The 18049-nt window shown below is 45.4% G+C and overlaps 1 pseudogene; it reads right to left on the reverse strand.

Moving 5' to 3' along the window:
- Positions 1-998: 998 nt before the first annotated feature.
- LOC100294924 (cAMP-regulated phosphoprotein 19-like) lies at positions 999-2132 on the reverse strand (annotated as a pseudogene).
- Between the last annotated feature and the right edge of the window lie 15917 nt (positions 2133-18049).

The raw sequence follows: 18049 nt of genomic DNA on the forward strand, positions 1-18049 counted from the left end.
GAAAATACAGCATTCAGCAGAACAAATTTCAAGAGTAAAGATATAGACACTTACGTTTCTGAACAGGCTGAATGGCACAGCTCAACACAATGTGAGTCAAAGAAGCAAGAAAAAAAGAAGGCAGGGGGCCACAAGAGGCAGAATATTTTATTCTAGTGTCCCCCAAATTGACTGTGGAAGTAAAAAGTTTCTACATTAAAAATGTTTACATAAATTATATGAACAGTAATTTTCATAAAAGTCAAAATGAAATGTTCTGCATAGCACAAAAGATATGCCTAAGCAACATATCATATTTGCACAAGGCCACTGAATGTCACGGGTACTAGTAACAAATGAAAAAGCGTAAGTTATGGCAGACCGAGCAAAGATTTCAGTCTGGTATTCTATAACCCCAAGACAATAAACTACTCTTACTATACAAAAGCTCTAATGACATACAGAGTCTTTTGTAGGAACGCTTGTGCTTCTGGTTGGCACATTATCTACTCTTTAATATGTGAAAGTAATACAGAGAGTTGTGAGCGTTTGTGCAAAACTATTGTATTTACAAAAATGGCACAAAAGTGAATTCAACAGTCAACGCACATGCACACTTCATTCACATCTTCAGTGACAAAAGGTATTCTGAACACTATCGAACTGAATAAGAATACTAGCTTCAACAACAGCTGTTAGTAAGCAATAGAGTCATGTAAGTTACACCAGAATGGGCAAATATTGCCCAAATAAAATTCTATTGTTAAAGCTGAAACAGATTTAAGGCCTTTCAAGTTCAAGCATAGGGTACAAATCTTTTGGAGCCCCATCTATTTGTGTTTGAAACATGTGACCTTTCTTCTAACTTGTGGTCTTAAACTTCTGTTTTACAACACCCAAAAGGAAAATCCAGAAATTAACAGTAGAGGTTATATGAAATAAGAGTAATATACGAAGCTGTAATTAAAATATATTAAAGAAAGTCAACATTAAAACTGTGAAACTTGTTACTTGTTGGATCCAGCCCTACACTAGGAGTTAGGTAATATATACAATTATTCTCAAGTAGATTACTTTATGTTGCTCTAACATGTTCTTTTCATCAGTGCACTGTTAAACTAATCAAAAACTCTACACATGTATATTCCCTTACAATAGCAGCACACACTACCGCTATCTGCAAAGCCATCACTCTCAAATGACTTAATGAGTAAAAGGAAATAAAAAGCAGAGGAGTAACATATTTAGGAGAAATAATGGGAATTAGAAGATTTATGCGGTTCAGCTCTTTTTAATCAGCCAGCCAGCTTGCTAGCAACAAGAGATGGTTTCCACTGAGGAAGGTCCTGTGGAGTGGGATGTAGTCACCAGTGACCTCTGTCTTATCTGGGGTTGCAGTAGGAAGTTGCTTGTTCTTCATTTTGCTTTAGCCATGTTGTAATCCCCAGAATCAAAATATTTTTACCCTTTATGCAATCGTTTACTTAAAAAATCTGAACCTCCAGGATTTTGTCCCAGATGAGGATATCTTGCTTTTAACTTTTGCTTCTTCAGCTTTCTCTGGACTAATCACTTTATCTTCCATTTCCTTCTGCTCCTCTGCGGAGGCTGCCTGGGGGACTTCCGCAGACATACTGCTCCCTCTGCGGACAAGAGGCTGAGAAGAGACGTGCCCGAGACAGTGGAATTTTTTTAATGTGTCACCTGGCATCATGGAATAGTGGCAGTCCTGTGTGATGTCCCTACTGGGTTTTCCTTGATTTTGAATTCCAAATGTTTCAGAACCACTGTCATACAAGAACAGTTCAATCCCCACCTCACCCCTGGGGTCTTCCCTGTCTTTTAGGGCTCCCACTTTTCCTTTCTTTTAAAAAAATATCAGTTAGGATATTTTCCCTGTAAAGTCATTAGTATATAGGTGCAGGACAATTGGTAAATATAAAAACTCACAAAGAAAAAAAAAAACTCACAAAGAAGAAAATAGTAATCTTCTATAGTCTCACTTCTCAAGTGAAAATAAATATTGTCTAAGAGATGCCCTTCTATCCTGCTTTCTGAGTTTATCACTTAACTTTTTAACATTCTGTATAAGTTGTGTGGTAATTTCATAATATCCTATCCTCCTCCTCCTATACAATTAAGTGCTGACTTGGTCTAGCTCCTGGGGTAAGCATTTACATGTATGAGCCACTTAATCCACAAACAACCTTGTAAAGTGAGTACTGTTATTATTTCCTCTTTGTAACTGAGGTTCAGACAGTTTAAGATATACACCCATTTTACCGAGCTGCTAAGTAGTGGAGTCTTTCTGACCAGGGGAGCCTGGCTCTGGAGCCCAGACTCCAAAATAGTCTGATCCAGTGCACTTCCGTCATATGGATGGAATAAATAAACCACAGTTTATTTAACCATTCTTTCACTTTTGCTCATTTTCCCTTTTTCCTCCAAGTTTCTGGTACTATAAATAAAGCTGCCATGTACAACCTCATGATTAAGTCTTTGTGTACATTATCTATAAGTATTTCTGCAGAATAATTTCTGGCAGAGGATTTACTTGATCAAGGAGATTACAGTTTTAAGGCTTTGACAAAATTCACCAACCTGCATCTCAGATTGTTGTGGCTTTTCAGAATGTTGTATCCTTGACACTCCATCCAACAAGCTAAGCAATGAAGAGCCAGTGCAACCAAAAATAAATAAATTAAAAAAAATACTTTTGCTATATGATGCTTTAGTTACTAATGTGGTAGTGATCCACAGTGATCCAAACCCTTGTATAATTCAGCCCCCATGAATACCTGTGACTTGTTTCTAATGAACAGAATATGGCAAAAGTAAAAGGACCTTGCAGATGTAATTAAAGTCCCTAATCAATCGATTTTCAGTTAATCAAAATGGAGATTATCCTCGGTGGGCCTTACCTAATTAGGTGAGCCCTCTAAACGGGCTTGCTGAAGTTAGAGAGACTCAGAGCAGTAGAAACTGTTACTGACTTTTAGGAAGTAAATCATCATGAAATGAAGCTGCAAGTAAATGAATTCCATCACCAATATGGGAGTTCAGAAATTTATCCTTCCCTGCCACACCTCTATATGAGAATGCAGTCTGGCCATCATCAGCCCTGTAAGGCCCTGAGCAGAGAACCCAAGTAAGCCATGCCCAGACTTCTGAGTTACAGAAACTCTTAAATAATAAATGGGTGTTGTCTTAAGCCACTGAGTTGTGTGCTAATACAACTAACAAGACTACAAATTTTCCATGTGTTATTAACCATGGTTTTTTCTTCTTTCCAGCTCATGTTTCTGCATTCATCATTTTCTTATTTGGGTTCTTAATACTTTTTGTTTTAAAGATATCAACAACCCCTTTGTCTGTCATAAATAATAAACAGCATTGCATTTTCATGTGGTCAAATCCATTGGTCTTTCCCTTTGTGGTGCCACTTGGAAAGCCCATCCTCATCCCAAAGTGACAGCATGAGTCACATACATTTTGTCTAGTACTTGTGTGGTTTCATCATTACATTTAAATCTTTAATCCAACTGAAGAGGTTTTTGGTAAACGGTGGTGCAGAAAAGCCCAACTTTCACTGCTTTCAAATGTACAAATGATATCTACTGAATAATCATTTGGTTTTCAACTGAATTTATATCAGATCAAAAGTCTAAATTTGGCCTTTTCCATGTGTTACATTAGGTCTATCCTCTTCTGCTTTAGTATCAAAATCTTTTCATTGTCAGAACTCTACGATGCATTTGAGCACAGTAGGAAAAAAATCACCCTTCATTTCTCTTCTTTCATAAACTTTGCTCATGATTCTCAAACATTTCTTCTTTCATTTTATCTTTGGAATTGTTTTGTCAAATTCCATTGGCAATTTCATTGTATCTGTGGCACACTGAAATATATTTATAGATTTACACATATATAGATTATAGAATTGATTTCCCGTATTTCCATACCAGAACATGTTTAGAACTGTGTGTCTTTTTCATGACCTTGTCAAGATAGGTTTAGTCATGTACACCTTCCACGTATCTTGTTGGATTAATGACAGGGTTTTAAATATTTTCATTTAAGACATCCTAACTAGTATATTTCGATAATTGTTTATTTACTAGATTATAAGAAGATTTTTTTTTAACTTACTTGTGCAACCATAAATCAGTAAGAGTCTGGCAAAAATCAATGAAAGCATTCTGTGAGAATCAGTTCTTAAACAATTATCAGTATCCCCTTGTGGGATGTATGTACCTATGCTGATTAGTCTAAACCAACAAGAGAATCCCAAATTCCTTGCAGTAATTGGTTCAGGAATGGACAAATCTAAGATAAGTTGGGCCAGTGAAACAGAAAAGAGGTTTTCCAGGGGATTGTGATAAGAAGCTTTCTTGCTCTTTGATGAGAACCCCAGGAAGCCAGCTTCTCCCATTGGTCACAGTCAAGGAGACGTGTATTTTGGCAGCTGTTGTGTGACCATAAGAAGCACCCTCAGAATGAAGCTGAGTCTGTGGATAGCAGAGCAGAGACACTGAAAGACTGTGCTGATACCTCTGAATGCCTGGATCGTCTGACTCGAGATCTGCCCTGCCTCTGTGCTTGTTCTTTGAGCCAGCTCATTTTCTGGTTGTGCCCCTTTCACCTGGGCCTTTTTTAGCCCAAAGCATCCTGCTGATACATAAGGACTGAGTGAGACAGATGGACACTTCCCAGCACAGAGTGGCTGCTCAGTGTATGACAGTGCCACCCGCCACCATCCCTGACCCCTAGCCCCGCCAGGCCTTACTTCCTTGTCCAGTACTACCTGTGTCCAGCCTTTGCTCCCACACATTCTCCCTCCTCACTCACATTCGGAGCTGTCTCACCCTTAAAGACCCTGCTCAAATTCTACCTCCTTCACAAATGCTGTTTGGCTCATGGAGAATTCTCCTCCGTGCTCAGCTTGTCTGAGCCTCATCACACACTGCCTCCCGTGGCTGCCTTTGCCTTCCTGAGTCTGGGTCCGTCTCCTCATCCCCCATCTAGAGTGAATCCCTCCAGGGCCTGGACCACCCAGTGTACCTCAGCCTCCTGCACTGGTCTGCCTCCTGCACCCTCTTGCCCCTTGTAATGTTCAGTGAGCACTTAATGCTGAAGTTACCACTCTTAAAATTTCTTCTCTCCCTTGCTTTTTACAATATGTGGGCACCAGGATTCAGCTGAATGAGATTCCTACAACAGCAAGAGGGGTGTTATTATTTTGTTCTGAAGGTCTCTACAAGTGTAAGGCATGTTTAAAGTAGCTATAAATAATTTATACTGTCCATAACTCAAGTCGATCAAAATAGACCTCATCACAGTGATGCGGCAAAATCTGGTACAAGCTGCTTTTCTGCTGCCTCCAAACCCATTACAAACTCGGCGCAGATGAAAATCTGCCTGGATTCTCTCCTGAATCGGATTAATGCCCCATCCGCAATCACATTAATCACAATCTGTCTGAGATTAGACCCGGGGTAATCCCATTGGACAAGAGGTGACAACCCAGATTCTATCATCTCATTCATTATCTATTTTTGGAATTTGCTAGTAACTCTAGCCTCTAGAAGATGTTTTCTGGTGAAAGAGGATCCTCTGTAGATTCTTTTGAAAAACTCAGTTCATGGGCTTTGAATAGAGCCAAGCACTTGGTGTCATTGATGTCTCCTATTTTGTTTCCAGGTGATGAACAGACAACAAAATCCCCAAGTCCGTAGTCTTTGTTATGAGAAACACACACACATTTAGCTTTTTACAAACCAATATTGGAAAGAATTAAAGACATCCTTCAAAACCTTTAAAAGATCAGGACTACAACTTTCTGAAGAGACGGCCTCATGTTTGAGGATATATGATATTTTCTTTTCTGCTTGTTTTAGTATCATAAAGGTAAGCATCTGTGGTTGGTAAAGGGGCTGTAACTGGCCCCCCAAATCTGAAAACCGGCCCCCACACACACACCCACACATCTGTGCAGGATGGAGGACTTTTTACAATGTCCCATTTCCCGCTGGCAAGTCAAAATGAACTCTGATAGCTGATGTTCCTCTTATTTGCATATAGAAATACCGCTCAAGGGAAATGCTAGGACCAAATGAGTCAGGGCAAACCAATTTCGTGCCCACATTCTCAGACCTCTGGTGCGGGAGCACAGCAGAGAAAGCCAACCCCAGAAAGGATACAACCTACATAACAGGATGGTTGCCCACAATCAGATCAGATCAGATCAGTCGCTCAGTCGTGTCCGACTCTTCGCGACCCCATGAATCCCAGCACGCCAGGCCTCCCTGTCCATCACCAACTCCCAGAGTTCACTCAGACTCACGTCCATCGAGTCAGTGATGCCATCCAGCCATCTCATCCTCTGTCGTCCCCTTCTCCTCCTGCCCCCAATCCCTCCCAGCATCAGAGTCTTTTCCAATGAGTCAACTCTTCGCATGAGGTGGCCAAAGTACTGGAGTTTCAGCTTTAGCATCATTCCTTCCAAAGAAATCCCAGGGCTGATCTCCTTCAGAATGGACTGGTTGGATCTCCTTGCGGTCCAAGGGACTCTCAAGAGTCTTCTCCAACACCACAGTTCAAAAGCATCAATTCTTCGGTGCTCAGCCTTCTTCACAGTCCAACTCTCACATCCATACATGACCACAGGAAAAACCATAGCCTTGACTAGACGGACCTTTGTTGGCAAAATAATGTCTCTGCTTTTGAATATGCTATCTAGGTTGGTCATAACTTTCCTTCCAAGGAGTAAGCATCTTTTAATTTCATGGCTGTGGTCAACAAGTAAGTTACAAATGAGTGGTATTCTTTTCCTCATTCTTCGGGACTATGAATAGAAATGCTTCCCTTTATCCCATGGAAATGGTTGCCAGGAACTGATCACCAGCCAACTCTCCCCAAACTAGCCTTCTGCCAACCTGCTCTTTCTAGGTTTCTAGGTGGACAGAGGAGCTGTCCATCCATAGGATCTCTTCCTCCATCTCCTGGCCCCTTACCGGCTCCTGACTCACATCCTTGTTTTCTCTGGCCTTGCTTGATGCACTCTTTTACACTTTTGCTATTTTCCATCTGAATCTCTCCGGCCAGGGAACAGGATCATGGAGGTTCCCTTTGGCCAAGAGAATCCCTCAGACTCCTCGGTGGAAGTTTGAGGCTACTCACAGTCTGACATGAGCTTCCCTTTTAGTCTTTCACTCATGCTGACTCCTCCATGAAAGTCCAGCACATGGACCTGCCTTAGGTGGCTACAGGGTCTTTCCTGTCTCCTGTCTCTAGGGCTTTGCTCGTGTCACTGTCCTGGTTCATTCTGCCTCCCAGCTGCTCACCTTTCCCCCAAATGCACTTGCGTCATTCACCTCCTCTCTCTATCTTTGAGACCATTTCCTCTTCCAAGCAGACTTTCCTGATCCTTTTCTTCTTGGTACTCATCCTACAGGGCTCAGATAAGATGCCACAGGCTCCAAGAAGTCTCTCCAGCCATCCCACTCTGTGCTCCCTCCTTGTTACTGTTCCAGGTTTGGTAGCTCTCCTCCCATTGCTGATCATAAGTCAAAGATGAACAAAGTCGGACATGAGGTAAAGTGGAGAGGACAGATTTTAACAAATATTATCTTTTGTATCAGTCGCATGAACTGAACTCAACTGCAATTTGTACAGAGGTGACCAGACATCTTAAAGGGAGAGTGAGGGAGTAAGGAGAGCTCATAAGAGTCAGCGAGGTGAAAAATTGCAAAAGGCTGGAAGAGGGGGTTGGTCTATGAGAAATCCATCAGGGTTTGCTAATGGGTTCTTATCCAAGGTAGGCTCCTGCCCTGCCACGGAGGCTGGAAGATAGGAGGCTGGCCCTATCTTCAGGTGTTGGTTGGAACAAAAAGTAAATTCTTTCAGCAGCCTTAAGTATTTTCAGGTAGACACTTTAAGCGGGGCTGGGGTGATCCTAGGGATGTGGACTTGAGATGTGAGAAACTATGTTAGTGTTTTGCTCAAATCTACAGGCTAAGACAGAGGTCTAGTTGAGAAAGGGCTCAGAGGAGGCTGGCTAAAGCTTGGTCAAGGAAAGACTGTGTGTCGCCTCCCTTCATCCTCCTCTCCTCCTTAGCCTTGTTTCAGTGAAGGCACCATGTCCAAGCAGGGCCCCCAGCCTTAGCCTGGACCATCTGGTAAGAGGCCAGCCTTTCTGCAAAACCACCCAATCTTGGGTTGGTGATTGTATTCCTTTTGGAGCTCAGTGTTTCCCTCTTTCCTTCTCTCCCTTTCTTTCTCGCTTTGCTCAGTATCCTGATCTTGGCAAAGGGAGGGATAGTGATAGGCTGAAACCACACTCTAGAAGGTAGACCCTGTGAGGCTGCTGACTGACAGAAGTCAGCCAGGAATGCCAGTGCCTGGGGCCAGACTGCTCAGAACCACATCCAGGCCACCTGAGCCAGCTGGGGATTCCCCTTCTGGAATAGGAGAAACACAACTGTCCCTAAAGCCATCAGCATGGGTCTTTTTTATGATCTCCTCCCCTCCTGGGATGTAAGCTTGGCAGGTTATCCCCTGCAGCTATGAGGGTGTGGGTTAGAAAGAAACAAAGGCTCCCAGGCGGTTTTGTTTTTAAAGGGCTACTTTTTCTCATCCTTCTATAATGATCGTATTGAACCCATCAAGGACAAGAGTGCTATAGACTGTGCGTTTCTTAACACAGAATGACCTTTGTCACATGTCCACTATAAACAAAGTAACCAACAAGTAAGTTCATCCCATCTGGACAGACTCACAGAGCAAACGTCGATAACTAGTCTCATGGACTAGTGGGTTTAAGTCTCAGTCTCACCTCCTACTAGATGTATTAACTCATTTAGGTTATTAATTTATTTGTTTCTGAGCTGCTGAAAGATGGTAAAAAGACCTGCCTCAACACCTCAGATGGAGAGTCAGCTTCATGAGATGTACCCGGTGGGGCCCCAGCCTTGGTTTCAGGCTTTGACACTGCCATCTTGAAATTCTTACTAATTTTTGAGCAAGGGACACCAGATTTCATTTTGCACTGGTAGCCACATATTATGTAATCCAGCCTTTCCTGGGGTTTTGGGGAACTTTTAATGAGACCTCTTAAGATGGAAAGATATAAACATCTGAATGCAGAGTTCCAAAGAATAGCAAGAAGAGATAAAAAAGCCTTCTTCAGCGATCAATGCAAAGAAATAGAGGAAAACAACAGAATGGGAAAGACTAGAGATCTCTTCAAGAAAATCAGAGATACCAAAGGAACATTTCATGCAAAGATGGGCTCGATAAAGGACAGAAATGGTACGGACCTAACAGAAGCAGAAGATATTAAGAAGAGGTGGCAAGAATACACAGAGGAACTGTACAAAAAAGATCTTCACGACCAAGATAATCACGATGGTGTGATCACTCACCTAGAGCCAGACATCCTGGACTGTGAAGTCAAGTGGGCCTTAGAAAGCATCACTACAAACAAAGCTAGTGGAGGTGATAGAATTCCAGTTGAGCTATTCTAAATCCTGAAGGATGATGCTGTGAAAGTGCTACACTCAATATGCCAGCAAATTTGGAAAACTCAGCAGTGGCCACAGGACTGGAAAAGGTCAGTTTTCATTCCAATCCCAAAGAAAGGCAATGCCAAAGAATGCTCAAACTACCGCACAATTGCACTCATCTCACACGCTAGTAAAGTAATGCTCAACATTCTCCAAGCCAGGCTTCAGCAATATGTGAACTGTGAACTTCCTGATGTTCAAGCTGGTTTTAGAAAAGGCAGAGGAACCAGAGGTCAAATTGCCAACATCCACTGGATCATTGAAAAAGCAAGAGAGTTCCAAAAAAACATCTATTTCTGCTTTATTGACTATGCCAAAGCCTTTGACTGTGTAGATCACAATAAACGGTGGAAAATTCTTCAAGAGATGGGAATACCAGACCACCTGATCTGCCTCTTGAGAAATCTGTATGCAGGTCAGAAAGCAACAGTTAAAACTGGACATGGAACAACAGACTGGTTCCAAATAGGAAAAGGAGTTCGTCAAGGCTGTATATTGTCACCCTGCTTATTTAACTTCTATGCAGAGTACATCATGAGAAACGCTGGACTGGAAGAAACACAAGCTGGAATCAAGATTGCCGGGAGAAATATCAGTCACCTCAGATATGCAGATGACACCACCCTTATGGCAGAAAGTGAAGAGGAACTCAAAAGCCTCTTGATGAAAGTGAAAGTGGAGAGTGAAAAAGTTGGCTTAAGGCTCAACATTCAGAAAACAAAGATCATGGCATCCGGTCCCATCACTTCATGGGAAATAGATGGGGAAACAGTGGAAACAGTGTCAGACTTTATTTTTCTGGGCTCCAAAATCACTACAGATGGGGACTGCAGCCATGAAATTAAAAGACGCTTACTCCTTGGAAGGAAAGTTATGACCAACCTAGATAGCATATTCAAAAGCAGAGACATTACTTTGCCAACAAAGGTTCGTCTAGTTAAGGCTATGGTTTTTCCTGTGGTCATGTATGCATGTGAGAGTTGGACTGTGAAGAAGGCTGAGCGCCCAAGAATTGATGCTTTTGAACTGTGGTGTTGGAGAAGACTCTTGAGAGTCCCTTGGACTGCAAGGAGATCCAACCAGTCCATTCTGAAGGAGATCAGCCCTGGGATTTCTTTGGAGGGAATGATGCTGAAGCTGAAACTCCAGTACTTTGGCCACCTCATGCGAAGAGTTGACTCATTGGAAAAGACTGATGCTGGGAGGGATTGGGGGCAAGAGGAGAAGGGGATGACAGAGGATGAGATGGCTGGATGGCATCACTGACTCGATGGATGTGAGTCTCGATGGACTCCAGGAGTTGGTGATGGACAGGGAGGCCTGGCGTGCTGCGATTCATGGGGTCACAAAGAGTCGGACACGACTGAGGGACTGATCTGATCTGATATGATCTGAAGATGGCTTAGCCCAAGGCCTGGCCAGAAGCAAGTGTTCAGTGAACGTTAGGGAGGGATGGGCCTGCCCCGTGTCACTGGGTGCCTGTTTGCTCAGAGGAAGCTGGTGGGGGTCAGGCAAGAGAGCCTGGGGAGACAGGATGGGTTTGGATATCAGGAGGCCTGAAATCTGACTGTGATTTGCCAAGTTTCTTGGTCTTCCCAGGCCTGAGCTGCTGTCTGAAACATGGTGCTCAACTCCCCCCAAAGTCGAGCTCTCAGAAGCCTATGGTGGTGATGTGGGTGCTGAGAGCCCTTCTGGCCTCCTCTGTACAATGTCTCCAACTGCCTTTGGAGAAAAGGGTATGGGCTGGGAAGGGGATGGAGGCAGGAGCCAGAGGAGAGCCCTGGTCCTCAGGTGGGCAAAGAGAAATCCCATCCCAAATAACTCCAGCAGGAAGACCCCTGGCCTGGGTCAAGGGACCTGGCTTCCAGCTCCATTTCTGTCACTTACATGCTGGAAGACAGGTCATTGGCCTTCGGTTTCCTCTCTGATACTCACAGTGGGATTAATGCTCCCATCACCAGCAACAGCTTCCTTTGTGTTGGGTGGACAGTTGTCTGTGACATGCCCTTTGTGAGTGATTCGGAGGCCATATAGTGTAATGATACTACCAGCAAGTCAGGGGGCAGAGAGTCTGGTTCAAACCCTGGCTCCACCAGCTGTGAAACCTGGAACGAATTACCTAATATCTCCAAGCCTCAAGGTCTTCATCTGTGAAACAGGTATAGCTTTTATCTACTTGGCTGCATTGGATCTTAGTTGCAGCATGCAAGATTTTTGCTGCGTCCTGCAGGATCTTCCGTTGCAGCGCACGGACTCTCTAGCTGTGGCACGAGGGCTCAGTGGTTGCAGGGTGTAGACTTAGTTGCTCTGTGGCATGTGGAATCTTAGGTCCCTAACCAGGGATCAAATCCACATCCCCTGCATTGCAAGGTGGATTCTTAATCATTGGACCACCAGGGAAGTCCCAGACACAGGGATAATTTTAACAATAGTCACTCCTTCCTAGAATTGTTGTGACACACTGGCAGTCCTGTGTGTGAAGGTGGCTCCAAGTTAGAGTCCTGTATGTTAGCTATGATGAGGATGATTCTGAACATGAAGGTTAAGCCCCACATTCTTCCCCATATATGTGGTTCCATGATGATGAATAGGAGACAAAACATCTCGCAGCAGGTAAATGTCTCCTGAGCGGGTACGAACAGGAAGGCAGGTAGTGGGGAAGGAAGCGGAGTGTGTGTGCGTGTGCAGGCCTGTAGGAGCTGTCTGTGAGCTCTGTGCTTGAGGAAGAGGAGGCCAGGCAAGGATGACCACCTCTCTGGCCTGCAGCTTTTTCTCTGTCCAACAAAGGCCTGAAAGAGTAAGTCTCCGAAGGGTCTTGTAGCTTTTTGGTTCGCGAGTTCTAGAAGGAAAGAAGGAAGGCTTGATTAAGCAAAACTGTAAGATAATAAAGCCTGCTTTGTGATCTGCTCCCAGGCCCCAGGTTCCTTCCTGACCTTTCTTTCAGGTTTTGTTTTCAGGGTGGGAGCTGCTGTCCCTGTATTGTGAGTGAGTACCTGTTCTGTGCTTTCTCAAGGATTTCCGAACAGTAAGCCTATCTTTTAGGGGGACTGTGAGTAGAGTTTAAGGCAGTAATGGTGGGGTGGTGGACGTCTGGGGAAAAGGAATCCAGAGAGACTTCTCTGTGCTTCCAGAATCTTCCCAGGAGGAGGGTCATAGCCGGGGCTAGTTTTATGGAATATATGGAGCTCTGGAGCTCAAGCTGCTATTCCCTGTAAGGGTAGAGAGCACTCTAAAGCCCAGAAATGGAGGGCCCCCAGATCTCCTGTGTCCTGTAGTCTGGGACATGGAGAAGGGGACCGTGGGAGTATCTGGAAAGCAGCTACCCAAGGCAGGGTCAGATCAATGGCACCTTGTGGCTGTGCCAGGGGAAAAGGATTTTTGCTTCTCTCACTCTTGTGCTGTCTCTCAAGGATGGCTGTGACCCAGGAGACCCAGGTGGAGGGGGTCTTGAAAACAGTCCTTGATTTTCTAGCCCCAGAGAAGTGAAGCTGGTGACAGATGGAACCACACTCACGTGGGTCTTTGACCACAGTGGAAGCAGCAAAGCCTATGGAGCCAGGCAGACCTGCTGTGAATGGCAGTTCTGATTTATCCTGTGACCAGAAGCAATCATGTCACCTCCCTAAGTTTCAGTTTCCTCGGGGATTGAAGGAATCTAACACTACCCACTCGTCACGTGCATGTGTGCTAAGTCACTTCCGTCATGTCTGATTCTTTGTGACTCCATGGACTGTAGCCCACCAGGCTCCTCTGTCCATGGGATTCTCCAGGCAAGAATACGGACTGGGTTGCCATGCCCTCCTCCAGGAGATTTTCCCGACCCAGGGATTGAACCCACTTCTCCTGTGTCATCCTGCATTGGCAGGCAGGTTCTTTACCACTAGAGCCCCCTGGGAGGCCCACCCACCTCATCACATTGCTGTAAAGACCTAATAGGCTAATAACAGGACCTTAGCACATGATGGCGGAGAAGGCAATGGCAACCCACTCCAGTACTCTTGCCTGGAAAATCCCATGGACGGAGGAGCCTGGTGGGCTGCAGCCCATGGGGTTGCACAGAGTTGGACACGACTGAAGTGACTTAGCAGCAGCAGCAGCACATGATGGAGACTGAAAGAATACTGGTTTATGACTCGGCTACCTGACATCCCAGGAGAGATCATCTACTCACCCTACTGCCCCTTCAACACCTCCCCTCCTTCCTACCCCTGCCCACTGCCCCCCAGACACCCCCTTCCCTAATAAGGTCTCAAATAATTGTTTTTTCTGGGTTGTAGGAAGAATTTCTCTTGGCCCAAGAGATTAACAGTCTAGACTTAGGATTCCAGCCCAGAGCCGCCCTCTCCTGGCTGCCTGAGCCATTGAGTTAATTGATTTGCTTGCTCCTAGTTAGGTGCTGAAAGTCTGGCCAGGCCCAGAGTGGTTGGGGAGGGAAGACAAGCAGCCAAGAGCATTTTTCTCAGTTCACTACAGAAGGGTACCTACCACATACTGGCTCCCAGTTCTGAGACTGTGCCCAACTACACAAACATCATCCGTACACAAACTCTTCTTCACTCAGACCACTTTCTGAGCCTCCATCCCCACAGAAGTGACGTACAGAACAAGCATACATGGAAATGCACAAACAAATCATCAGACGACACATACACACAGATAGACTTAGACTTCCCCTCCACACGCAGAGGCAGGCAGGCCCTGGGAACAGGTAAGGCACAGTGTACACACAGACTCCCAATATAAAGCCATAATGATAAGTGTCTTATTTACCACATATTGCACTTCCCTTTCACTTTTCACTTTCATGCATTAGAGAAGGAGGTGGCAACCCACTCCAGTGTTCTTGCCTGGAGAATCCCAGGGACAGCAGAGCCTGGTGGGCTGCCGTCTATGGGGTCGCACAAAGTCGGACACGACTGAAGCAACTTAGCAGCAACAGCAGCAGCACTATGTGCCAGATATTGTTCTAAGCCTTTTCCAGAGAAAAATTCTTACAACAGTAGAGGTAGATACTATTTTTACCCCCCTACCCCATTTTACCAAGGGAACATTTCATGCAAAGATGGGCTCGATAGAGGACAGAAATGGTATGGACCTAACAGAAACAGAAGATATTAAGAAGAGGTGGCAAGAATACACAAAAGAACTGTACGAAAAAGATCTTCACGACCAAGATAATCACGATGGTGTGATCACTCACCTAGAGCCAGACATCCTGGACTGTGAAGTCAAGTGGGCCTTAGAAAGCATCACTATGAACAAAGCTAGTGGAAGTGATGAAATTCCAGTTGAACTATTTCAAATCCTGGAAGATGATGTTATGAAAGTGCTGCACTCAATATGCCAGCAAATTTGGAAAACTCAGCAGTGGCCACAGGACTGGAAAAGGTCAGTTTTCATTCCAATCCCAAAGAAAGGCAATGCCAAAGAATGCTCAAACTACCGCACAATTACACTCGTCTCACACGCTAGTAAAGTAATGCTCAACATTCTCCAAGCCAGGCTTCAGCAATACGTCAACCGTGAACTTCCAGATGCTCAAGTTGTTTTAGAAAAGGCAGAGGAACCAGAGATCAAATTGCCAACATCCACTGGATCATTGAAAAAGCAAGAGAGTTCCAGAAAAACATCTATTTCTGCTTTGTTGACTATGCCAAAACCTTTGACTGTGTGGATCACAATAAACTGTGGAAAATTCTGAAAGAGATGGGCATACCAGACCACCTGACCTGTCTCTTGAGAAACCTATATGCAGGTCAGGAAGCAACAGTTAGAACTGGACATGGAACAACAGACTGGTTCCAAATAGGAAAAGGAGTACGTCAAGGCTGTATATTGTCAGCCTGCTTATTTAACTTATACGCAGAGTACATCATGAGAAACGCTGGGCTGGAAGAAGCACAAGCTGGAATCAAGATTGCCGGGAGAAATATCAGTCACCTCAGATATGCAGATGACACCACCCTTATGGCAGAAAGTGAAGAGGAACTAAAAAGCCTCTTGATGAAAGTGAAAGTGGAGAGTGAAAAAGTTGGCTTAAAGCTCAACATTCATAAAACTAAGATCATGGCATCTGGTCCCAACACTTTGCGAGAAATAGATGGGGAAACAGTGGAACAGTGTCCAAAATCACTGCAGATGGTGATTGCAGCCATGAAATGAAAAGAGGCGTACTCCTTGGAAGGAAAGTTATGGCCAACCTAGATAGCATATTCAAAAGCAGAGACATTACTTTGCCAACAAAAGTCCATCTAGTCAAGGCTATGATTTTTCCTGTGGTCATGTATGGACATGAGAGTTGGACTGTGAAGAAAGCTGAGCACCGAAGAATTGATGCTTTTGAACTGTGGTGTTGGAGAAGACTCTTGAGAGTCCCTTGGACTGCAAGGAGATCCAACCAGTCCATTCTAAAGGAGATCAGTCCTGGGTGTTCTGGAAGGAATGATGCTAAAGCTGAAACTCCAATATTTTGGCCATCTCATGGGAAGAGTTGACTCATTGGAAAATACTCTGATGCTGGGAGGGATTGGAGGCAGGAGGAGAAGGGGATGACAGAGGATGAGATGGCTGGATGGCATCACTGACTTGATGGACATGAGTTTGGGTGAACTCCGGGAGCTGATGATGGACAGGGAGGCCTGGCATGCTGCGATTCATGGGGTTGCAAAGAGTCAGACTCTACTGAGCGACTGAACTGCCTGACTGACTGACCCCATTTTACAGATGAGGAAACTGAAGGTCAGAGAAGTAAAATAACATGCCTGAGGTCACAGAGTGGCCACGTGCAGCCATATCTACCCATACTCCCCGCTCCTCGTTTCTCAACCCCGTTCATTTTCATAGACACGTTATTCGAACGCAGCATTCTCCCCACCTCGACGTGCTCCACATACACTGAGGGTAAGTGCTGTTTGGGGCGCTAAGTGGCCAAAGACTCAAGAAATGGCATGTGGGCACAGCAGCTGGTAAGCTGTGCTAAAAAACCGGACAGTGAGAAGACCAGACCTTCCAAAGGTAGTAGCGGTGGTTAAAAGTCTTACAAGTCCGACGGGGCTACCACGTGAAGCGCTCAGCACAGCGCTGGCCGGCGGAGGGGCACTCGCAGGCCGTGTGGAGACGGTCCTCGGGTAGTGAGTTCAGTGCGCGCTAAGGGTCTAGCTCCAGCTCTCAGCAAAGCCTCTCCCTGCGTACTTGACTGCACCCATTTTCCGGCAAGCAGTCCAGAGCGTGAGGCCGACAAGCCTTACGTTTTTAGCAGAAGGGCCGCGGAGCTCCACCGTGCCCTCAGGCCGACGTAGGCCGGATCTGAGATTCCCGTGGAGACATTTTATGCCTAGGAGCCCACCTGCGCCCCACTCAAGCGTACACCAAGTTCTTGGTACACCTTTTAATGGGAAAAACAACAACAGCCACCCTGGTTGGGTAAGTGTGATTTATAATTCATGGGCCAGTCTTTGAACCCTTTCAGACAAAACCCACAGCAATTTCTTTGAAAGAAAGAAATGCCTGGACTTTGCTCAGAAGTCGCAGGTTTTCTAAGGAACGACAAGCCACTGCACAGATAGTAAATCACCCTGCGCACCACATTTGTTTCTAATTATTTGCATTGCAGTTCGTTTGTGAAATAAAACAGAAGAGTTTATAAATATCGTTTATTCTGGAAGTGAGACACACATTCGACCCCAGTCTTGTTCCTAGAAGGAGCTGCGCTATTCGAGTGGGGGAAAGAATGAGGGAGTCCGTGTCAAATTACACCCCCGCCCCAAATGCAAGTCAAGGCTGGAGTCTGGATCCGGCGAGGGTCTTCGGATTCTGTGTTCTGGTGCTACCCACCTAACGCTTCAACTCGGAGTTTTCCGCAGGCGGACGGGTGGGGAACGTCTAAACAGAGTTTACCCAAACCCTTAACCTCTCTCTCTCGCTTGGACCCTGAGAACAAAAGCGTCTGAGAGAACCCTCACCGGCTGGACGGTGAAGGTCTTGTCCAAACAGACCACTTTCTTTCTCCCCAGCTCTCCTCATAAGAGAGTGAATTTTTTTGTTGTTGTTAATGAAAGAAAGGAGCATTTAAAGAGACACCCCCGCCCTTTACTCCCCCAGGTATTCATCACCCTGCTCAAGCACGCCTAGGGAGACCGCCCCGCAAGTCTAAGAGGAAGTTCAGAGCTGCGGCGGTCGCGGAGACAGCTCAGCAGTGACGCAAGATCCAGCCGGGATAGCCCCCGGGGCCAGAATGAGGATCCTTGTAGGTTTCCGGGGAGGGGGCCGCGCTCCATTGTTCACTCTGGGCCAATCAGGGTTGGCTTATTTCCTTTCAGCCAATCCCCTGTCACTCCCGCCTTCCACCCACCCCGCCCATCAGCCCCCAAGTCCCTAACACCTCCCCCGCATCCCCCGCGGTTCTGGGGAAGCTTCGTGACGCCACAGGTCCCGCCCCCAGCTCCGGCCACGGGCGAATGCGTGCTGACGTCATGCTGCGTGCGGGCCGGTGCGGAATCGCTCCTTCA

The sequence above is a fragment of the Bos taurus genome, chromosome 21 (assembly GCF_002263795.3).
Source record: "Bos taurus isolate L1 Dominette 01449 registration number 42190680 breed Hereford chromosome 21, ARS-UCD2.0, whole genome shotgun sequence".
NCBI lineage: Eukaryota > Metazoa > Chordata > Mammalia > Artiodactyla > Bovidae > Bos > Bos taurus.